The sequence below is a fragment of the Pinus tabuliformis genome, chromosome 7, assembly GCF_031772625.1.
Source record: "Pinus tabuliformis cultivar Carrire ecotype Pingquan chromosome 7, CPIR1, whole genome shotgun sequence".
Classification (NCBI taxonomy): Eukaryota; Viridiplantae; Streptophyta; class Pinopsida; order Pinales; family Pinaceae; genus Pinus; species Pinus tabuliformis.
This window is the reverse complement of record NC_142293.1, coordinates 30,472,056-30,481,981: the sequence shown is the minus strand read 5'-3', so window position 1 is coordinate 30,481,981 and position 9,926 is coordinate 30,472,056.

The following is a 9,926-nucleotide window of genomic DNA, read 5'->3' as shown; positions in this document are numbered from 1 at the left end:
GTCAGCTGTCACCCTTTCCAGTGCAAGCTCCTTTTCCAGCTCAGCAATCCTTCTCTTAAGGGTTTTCACCTCCCTTTCCTTGGCTGCCTCATTTTGTTTGCTTTTATCAAATCTCTCATGAACATTAGCCAAGTTCTGTTTGAGCTCATCCAGCTCTTTCATTTGAGCTTCCATAGCTCGGATCTCTGCTTGTAGCTTCTGCATATCTAGGGTAGCAGCTTGCTCTGATGTTGTTGTGGGGGCTGTGGATGATGCTGTAGCTCCTGTTTGCTGAGGAGGAGGAGTGATGATCGGAGGTGTTTCCTCGAGATTTATTATTATTGGAGGAGGCTGGGAGGATTGACCTTCCCCTTTCTGCTTCATGGCTTCTTGTAGCGCTGCCTTTGCAGCTTCAGTTTGCCCTAGCTGGTCTTGAGTCCTAACCAGCTCCTTGTATAAGGATACCAACAAGTCTGTGGTATCTTTTTCTTGCCTCTGCTGGGCAACTTCATCTGTTTGTGGATGGATGGTGGCCGGGAGCTTGATTTTCTTTCTTAGGGCTGCCATGTCAGCATCCCTTATTTTCAGCAGTTCTTGGATGCCCTTGACATCCTTGGGATCATGTCCAATCTCTATGATTACCTCCTCCAAGGATTTGATTCTGTTGTCCTTGGCCTGTGAGGATGCTCTTTCCAATTCCAGCTGGGATGATGTATTGTCTAGGCTGCTCTTTAACTTGTAATTTTCCAGTGTCTCATCTGCCAGGGAGGCGTACACCATTTCACCCGTTTGCTTGTGTAACTCTATCTTATCCATGGGGTGAATATCTTTAGCCAGAACCTCCATGTTGGTTCTTAAATAGTCTGAGGTGGACTGAGGATGTAGAGTTGTGGGCATGAAATGGCTCATTATCATTTTTCCCTCACTCACATCAAAAGCAGACATTAGTCTCTGCTGGTTGCTGGGAGCTAGTTTTAACAAGTGATCATAGAGTTGCACTTTTATGGGATCACTCCTTCTCTTGATTTCTATGAACTGCTGCTTTATGCTTGAGTGCCCCTCTCTATGCTGGCCAGAAGAGCTGACCTCTCCTCCCATTGTCATATCTGGTCCTCTTTGAGATGAGCTGGCCGAGAGTTCTCCACTGGGTGGGCCCATGCCCATGGCCTGCCTTACTGCCATGTCCTCCTCTTGGGAGTCATTCAATCTTTGTCTCTTCTCTCCTCTGATAAAGGATGAAGTCTGGGGAGTCTCTCTCTCTCTCTTTCTGGTTAAGTCCTCCTTCTGGGGTGTTTGGAGGACTGAGCTGTCCACATTGATGTCTGTTCTTGGAGACAACTCTGTTTGGGGCTGCTGTTCTGTAGATCCGGGCAAATCTGTCTCTTTATTTTGCTGTAATGGCTGCTGCTCACTAGTTTGTGATTTATCTTGTTGCTGCCCCAACTCCCGTTCTTCCATTTCTTCTTGCTGCTGTAGCAAGGTGTCAACCTGTTCTTTTGTTAATATAGGTGGTTGTTCCACCTGTTTGCCTTTGTCCTTGCTTGCTGCTTGGGTTGTCTGCTCGGCAGTTCGCTGTTGTGTTGCTGGTGTTGTGGTGGCTGCCCCAATTTGCCTCCTGTAGGAAGTAGGCACCTGTAATTCGACGTGCAGAGGTCGTGGTTAGGTGTGGCGCAGGTACTGGAGCGGTCGCCTTGGTCGAATTTCACAGGTTGGCGAAAATTCGGGCAGCAACGGTTAAGCAGAGCATTCAGCAGACACAACAGTAAAATGACGAAAAACACGGGTAGAATTGGTAAATATGGGTTTTTTACCAACTTGGCGCTTTTTATGATGACGTCAGCATGACGTCATTGGTGGGTCATGGCGACGTGACGTCGGCTGACGTCATCGGGGAGGACGTGGCAGCAGACGACTGGTCAACGGGGCGATGAGGTGGCAGCCCAGTCAGCAGTGAGGTGGACCAATAAGAAAGGCGGGTACGAGCGGAGAAAGACGTGGCGCTGGGTCAGCGGCGAACCGGTGGTGGTCAAACCGTAGCGGTCACGGTTATAGCCTTAACCGCCGCGGTTTCTCGGGGCGGTTTGAGTACGGCGCGGAGGGTGTCAGACGGAGCTCCGAGATGGGTGAGCACTTGACGCGTGGCGGAAGCATGACAAGGCGCAACGTCATCTTCTCGGGACATAACGTGCGGCCATCGGATGTGCTCCGATATTGATGAGGACCGTCGGATCTGATGGGCTTGATCCGACGGCTGACGGAGGAGGAAGGTGTACGTTCGATAATATGGGCGGAAAATATTAGAATTTATGGGTTTTGTATGGTTTTTTCAAATGTTTTTTATTCAAATCACCTGCGCTCGCATTTGGGAGTGTGCCGAAGGCGGTTTTTGATTTTTGTAAGGTTTGCACAGGATTTTATAGGCCAAAGGGGTTTGGAGAGGGGTTTTACCAATGCAGAGGTGATTTGAGGGTAAATTGACTTGCAGCAAAGGGGAAAGGGGTGGAATAGGTTCACCAAAGTGGCCAGATGCCATTATGGTCCCTTTTTGAAGAATGCTCGGCTATTATGCCTAGGGGAGGGAATATACATAAGATTTGGGGCTTTATACACCTTAGTGTTAGTATTATTAGGGGTAGGGGTAAAATAGGGGAGCTAAATAGTAGAATTAGGAGTTAGTATAAGTGAAGGTGGGGGGTTTAGAAAGGGGGTGTTAGTGATGGAGTAGAGGGGAAAAGAGAAGTTAGTGATGCTCTTTGCTGTGAGTCCATGGAATTCACCACCTTGTTTGCTGATATATCTATTGCCTTGGCAAAACATCTTGTGACAACTGTGTAATGGTGAACATATCCCTTCTGCAACCACAACTGCCTACCCAACTATTTCACCTAACATTTTTTGTTTCTTCTTGGAGGGGCACTTAGACTTGCAACCCTCAATTGCCTTTTCTTTTCTTTGGCTTTTTCCTTTTTTATCTATCTACTTCTACCCTTATCTCCTCCAAGGTCCCAGATTAGACTTTTGGGAACCTTTGTTTCTCTACCTGAACTACCTGTCTGCCAAGATTAGGCTGTTTGGACAGACTTCTTCATCTATTCTACAACTCAAAATTGAAACATGGCATGATCCAGTTTAGACTGTTGAATCATCCACAAAATGAAATAAGGTCCTCCATATCTGAAGTAATTTCACACACCTCTGATTACCTGGAAATATGTGATCTTTGTGCTAACAATGCAGAGCATATTTGGAAATTTAATAATCAATCATGAAATATGAAACCTATTACTATAGGCATCCAACAGTATCCAATAAAGGAAATTGCATGTTAAACAGCATATAGGGCCTTTGAGGAGACCCAAACTGTGGAGTCCAGCCTTGCTGGCAAGGATTTTTTCCCCACAGTGGAGGATTTTTTCCATATGGAACTTGATTTTGTCCCCACTGAGGATTACCTTGCCTGTAAGGTGGATTCGGTCTAGGGTAGGCTTGATACTATCCTACCATAGGCCATTGATAAGCATGGTACACGACATACAGGTTAAATGGTTGCTAAACCTGTTGACCCTGGACGTAAGGATATTGACCCTGCTGCTGCAAGGGTTGAACTTGACCTTGCAAAGGTTGACCTTTCTGATACGCATATAAATCTTACTGCTACCAAGGCTGACCTTGTTGCTACAAAGGCTGACTTTGCTGCTGTAAATTTTGACCTTGCTGCTACAAAGGTTTGCCTTGCGAGGACAAAGGTTGGGAGGACTACTGAAAAAATTGAGTTTGCGGTTGCAAAGGCTATTGTGACTACGACAAATGTTTCCCTTGTTGTTGTGAAAACTACCCTTGTTGCTGCAATGCTTGCCCTTGCTGCTGTAATGCTTGCCCTTACTGCTACAAAGATTTCCCTTGTTGTTGCGAAGGTTGCCCTTGCTGCTACAAAGGTTGTCCTTGTCGCTGCAAGGGTAGCTGGATAGTTCCTAGGGTTATACCCTGAGGGTATTAATAGTTCCTAAATTGAATCTGGCCATATCCACCATGAATAGTGGATTGACCAAGCTGAACATAAGGTCCATCTTGAGGAATTTAAGGAATATTAACCAAGTCTTGCAAACCATATGAAACATAAGTTGGTATGGAACTTGAGCCATATAAGGCTGCTGATATTGGATGTTACCTGACCCAGATGGACCAATAGGGTTAGGAATAGCACCATAATAAGGTTGATTAACTCCAACCATGTGATTTTATAATCCACTCACATTGGTTTCGCCTAATATAAGAGGAATATTCGGATCTTGGCCCCCAGGCAGTGGCATAGTCTGTCCACATGATGGAGGGATAGAAGAACTTATCAAGACCTGACCTGAGACAGTCAATTGAACCAAAAGATTCAGTTGAAACGATGAAACATGTTGTGATAGAATCGTAGGTTGAACAGGAACTGAAGTGACTGCATTTTATACAGTAATTCGAGAGGTCATGTTCAGAATGAACAGACCTGATGTAGGCATAGCATTAGAAGACCAGATGGGGTTCTGATACAATGACGAGGCACTAGGAGTACCCAAGATTAACTGAGCTAAAGTGGTATAACCATGTGGCAACATGGGTCCACTAGTTTCAAGATATGTGAGATACGAAACTCTTCCTGTATAAGGAAAGCCTTCTCGAGGGAATTCATATCCTTGCTCATCATTTACTTGAGGAGTATGGGTAGCGGAAAATTTCGAATGACCTCGAGAGGAGACGGGAATTTCACCTTCTGACTCCATAGATGGAAAAAATTGGTGATGAGGAACTCGAGATGTATGAGGAGATAACTCCAAAGGAATACCAGGGTGATCGTATGGACTGTAATGTCGTTAAGGAGATATCACAACAGAATCGAACAATGGGTTTGACGAATAGACAATAAGCCTTTGCGGACTCTCAGGAGTTTGCAGACTCTCATGGGTCTGAATAGGATTATCTGAGGAATCCAGATTAGATCCTTGAGGTGGCCAGGAATCTGATGGAGGCGGACAAGAAGACAAAGGTTGGATACTTGGAATGATACCAATTTCAAAACCTTGATCCTCAAGTGACTAAGGAAGTTCTAGATGAACTCCTTGGGAGGACCCTTTAGTATCAGACAATGAAGGAGAGCTATGAGATGAACTCAATGGTTCAGCCATGATGACTTCCTCTCAACAACAAAAAAATAAAGGAGATTCGTTTAGGGATTTTAACAATCTTGAAATTAACAGGGAATTAATCAATATTGGTCCAAGAAGAAACTGCTTTGGTTCGACATGTTTATTGTAGGTAATTATTTTTAGAAGCAAAAACTTTGCCTTTTCATCTTTTAAGAGTCGAGAAAAGGGTGAAAAGGTGACTATAGTCGCTTTCAATGATTTAGCGAGCTTGAAAGGACAAGTTGCTCGATGATCTTTTCAAATTTAAAGAGTCAGAAAAGATCAAATGACTGCTCAGTTGAATCTAGGTAAAAGGAGTACCAAGTAACCGTGAACTGCAATATACACATCAACAAATACATTTACCAAGGACATGACATATGTGTAGGCAATTTGCCCAAATGTTGTGTTCGATGTATCATGTTTACAAGGCGGCAAAATCGACTTCCTATGGATAAAGGTTTGCAACCTATAGGGGTCTCCCTTTATATACACGACGGTATGGGGAGCACAAGTCCGTGCTACCGCTGTCTAATGCTGAAGCGAACGACAACTGCTAAGTTTTAAAGACGTTGGAACATGTCTCTAGCCTAGACCACTAAATATGAATGTTAATGTTTCAAATGCTCCTTAGATTAACTGATAGATTGTTAAAGTTGATTTTGGAATTATGTTCAATTTCAAGGCCTTAATGATGTTACCTGTTCCTAAAATGAAAACTAGATGATGAAATGAAATCTTTCAACTCGATGAAAGCTATGTATGTAACAAATCGTGCAGCAAACCAAATGCAAAAGTGCATCCATGACAATATTCAAATGCTAAATGCAAAATATGAAATCTAATCTTTCATATGATAAGAAAATGCAATGCCAAGACAAATCTTAAAGCAAAATTTCCTTAAGATATAATGATGATTTTTTCTCTTTTTCAAAATGCAACTAACATAATCTAATGCAAAAGTAAAACAGAATGAAAGCAAGCCAACAAATATGAAAATCTCTTTCACATCAATGATTTGAATGAAACTCAAAATGCTTCGAAAAATGTGAAATGAATCACTTTCACTTTCACTTTTCGAAACACAAAAATCAAATCAAACACTTCCTTTCGATTCAAATGAGACAATCGATTAGTAATATATCGTCTGTCAAATGAAGCTTAAGTGACTTTCACACTATCCACTAATGAAAACAACTTAAGACATAAGAACCAAAAAGTGATCTACAAAGTATGTCTAAACACACAAAAACTCTTTAACATAGGCAATTGATCTCTGATCTCTGATGGGAAGACCAACGAGTGGACGAAGGTTGACCTAGAAGACCTAGAAACCCTAAAAGGCTAATCAAACTTCAAGCACACTCAAACCAAGTTAAAAGACAATTACAATCAGAAAACAAAAGAGTCAATGAAGATCACACTAGTAAATCACTGGGAGAAGGTACACAGAACTGAAAATGAGAAGAAAAACCCTAAATTTCTTAATTCTCTGCAATCATCGCACCTGTTAAGAGGAAAGTAGCGATCATCGCTACTGTAACTAGAAAACCTGCGATATCATCGTGACTGTTAGGGTCAAACCCGCGATGGTCGAGGAAAACAAAAAAGAAACTCAAAATCTTCAAGAACAATTCAAATTAACAACCTTCAAACATCTACCAGAAAGTGACACTAACTATAGACAAGCAATGAAGTCTAAAAATTAATGGTTGATCAAACTCATCAAAAGACAAGGTGAAGAAAGGGAAGGAAAGGGTCATAGGCTCCCCAGTGGAGTTGCCATTTTTTTGACAAGGTTAATCCTCTCTGTGGATAGAGACGATCCCTCTAGCCCAATGAGTGGGTCTAGCAACTGAAGTGACAATAAACTAGACATCTTCCTAGATTATAATTGAAAAGTAGAACGTGAGAGATGACCTACCTCGCTCTAATGCTATTTCGATTTCCTTTGTTGAGATCCTTGAACCGCTTGTGTCACGGACTTGTTCCTGCTTCTTTCAGTGCTTATGTACCTACAAAAGTGATCAAGAGACAACAAAGCATGCCAAAATCAATAGCAAATCCAATAATAATCTACTTAGTTGATCAAGGAATGCCAAGCTAATACATACATGAACGTATATATTTTGGGAATATGAACTAGCAGATGTATATTATTTAAAGAATATAGGGAAGCTTACAACCATAGCCTTGATATTGAAAGGCTCTCCTTGAGTGGTAATCCAAGTCCAAGCCAATAAAATCTCCAAACACTCCTTCTCTAAGTCTAATGAATAACCTCTAAGCACAAGCTCAACATAGGGGTGCAAATGGACATAGACCAACCATTTGGGAATGGGAGAGGAGGAATTTATAGGCTGGGAGAGGGAGTTAGGACTTCTCCAAAGATAGGATTAGGCCCACATCTCAAGGAGGTAGCTCATAGGGATGAGACCAAGATGTCAAATTAGGAGGATTTGACCTGATCTATGCGAAACCACCTCCAGCTCGCCGTTCTGGAAGCTTATAGATCACGAAGATTCTCATCCTCTTTGGGAAAACTTCCTTTTTGAGACCATCACATGTATGCAATGGAACAAAGCAATGCCATCACTGGCCCAACACGGTGCAATGGGCAATCATCGCGGTTTTGAGCTTCATAAGGGTGATGACCTTCATTTTAGGGTTTTAAGAGCTATTTCTTTAGGGAAAGCTCTAGATATTTTCCAAGCAAAGTTAAAGGAGGGATCTGAACTATATACATGGATGAGTATACCGTATAATGATCATGTTTCAGGCACTTCAGGGTATGTCACAAGGAAGTGCAGGAGGCATGACAAAATACTGTGTAATAGACCCATCAAGCTCATTACCTTCCTTACAAATTGAAGTAATTTGATCTGAATATTGAGCCATAGAGCATACTGAAATACTTGCTTGATATAAGAGTGTCTAGATTGATGAAGATAGCTTTAAACACCTTGATGTTGCTAAGAATTCCAAGAGACTTCAAAGATGCTCTATAATGATGACTCCTAGGATGCTTCAAGTAATAGTGATTTCAAGATGTTTCAAAGAGTGTGGATGATGGTCCTAGGATTCTTAATGCTTCGTTGTATGATTGCCTGCTATAAGAATGTCTTCCAAAGAACCTTCCAAGAGATAGGGATCAATGTTCTTCTTCAAGATTATGTTGTGTAAACATGAGCCTTCAATGGAGGAGTAGTAGCCTTCCCTTCAAGATGATCTTTTTTGAGTCCTCTTCTTTGTATCCTTCTTTATGTCCTTCTTTATGTCCTTCCTTATATTCTTCCTTATGTCTTTCTTTACGTCATTCCTGCAAATAATGTCCTCCAAGGTATCTTATATGAGTGTTTTCTCTTTATGCCAACAATAGTGATCTTTAAGATATCTTCTCCTTCACCTTAGCTCTGATACCATGTTGAGAAATTGATAGGGGAAACAATTAGGGTGATTTCTCTTTACTTGATAATTTCTTGTGAAGTTATGTTGTCTTATTTTTACTTTATTATGTTATGTACATCAAACAATTACCAAAAACTATAAACAATGAAGATAAAAAATAGAAAATGGACACAAGATGTAGGCTCCAAGCTAGGGGAAAACCCCTCCAAGGGGAAAACCTAGACACTTATTCTCTTGTTTTAGAATCATATAAAATGAGGAATCCAAGATCCAAATAATAAGACCCAAGTTAGCCCTCCTTCCAAGCTCTTCCAGCAAGTCAAAGCCACCTCAATTCAAAAACTTCAAAACAACTTCCAGCTTTAGAATTTTGGACTTGCAGTGAATCTATAACTTCGACCCTACAACATATTCAAAACTTTGCATGTGTGAGAAATCTAGGGCAAATTTTAGGGCAAAAAAAATGATTTCCTTCCTTCTTTCTTTCTCTTGCTTTCCAACTCTTCTTATTCTTGAATTTTTCTCTTATTGTCTTGGAGATCAAACTTGCTTGAGTGATGATACAAATGAAGTTGAGATCTCTCTATTTATACACATCTAGGAGGTCGAATCACCCCTTCCAAGGCCAAATTGGTCTTGTTGGTACAAAAATGACATTTTTGACTGAAATAAAATTATTTTCCACTTTCTTTTCAAAGTGAAGATGGCACTGGACTCTAATACAATATTTTAACTTGTGACAAATATTCTTTTGACGCAATAAGCCCTAAAGGTTTGAAGAACATGCTTGACCTAGATGACCAAATAATTTGAGCATGAAAACCCATGCTTGAAAAATACTATTTCTTTTTCACCTTTTGATCTTTACATAAAATATACAATAATATAAGTACAATAGCAATTATGAAGACCAAACCTAGTTACATTTTCTAACAGTTAGCTACCATCACCTTAAACCCACTATGTTCTTCTATTTGTAAAACCCTCTTAGTCATAAGCCTTTCTTTTGTTTGTAAACCCCTCTTATGTTCTTATGTTTGAGTTTCCCTTGTACCAATAAAGCAAAACTCATTGCCCTTGTTCTACACCTATTACCTTGAATGTGATTCCCTTTTATGCTCTAGAGAGTTTTGCGATAGCCCTATCATATTGTGACTCTTCCTCTAAAGTTTCCTCCTCATTACTATTCTCTGAATCAAATTGTTGGTCTAATTTTCCTGATGCATATTCTTTAGCACAAAAGTTCTCTAACTGCTTAGCTTTTGGCTGCAAACTACATTTATGTGAGGAAAGGAACATTGCATATCTACTTCTTGAATTTAATGGCAAAGAATTTGAAAGCAAGAGAGGTAGGCTACTCAAGATTTTTTG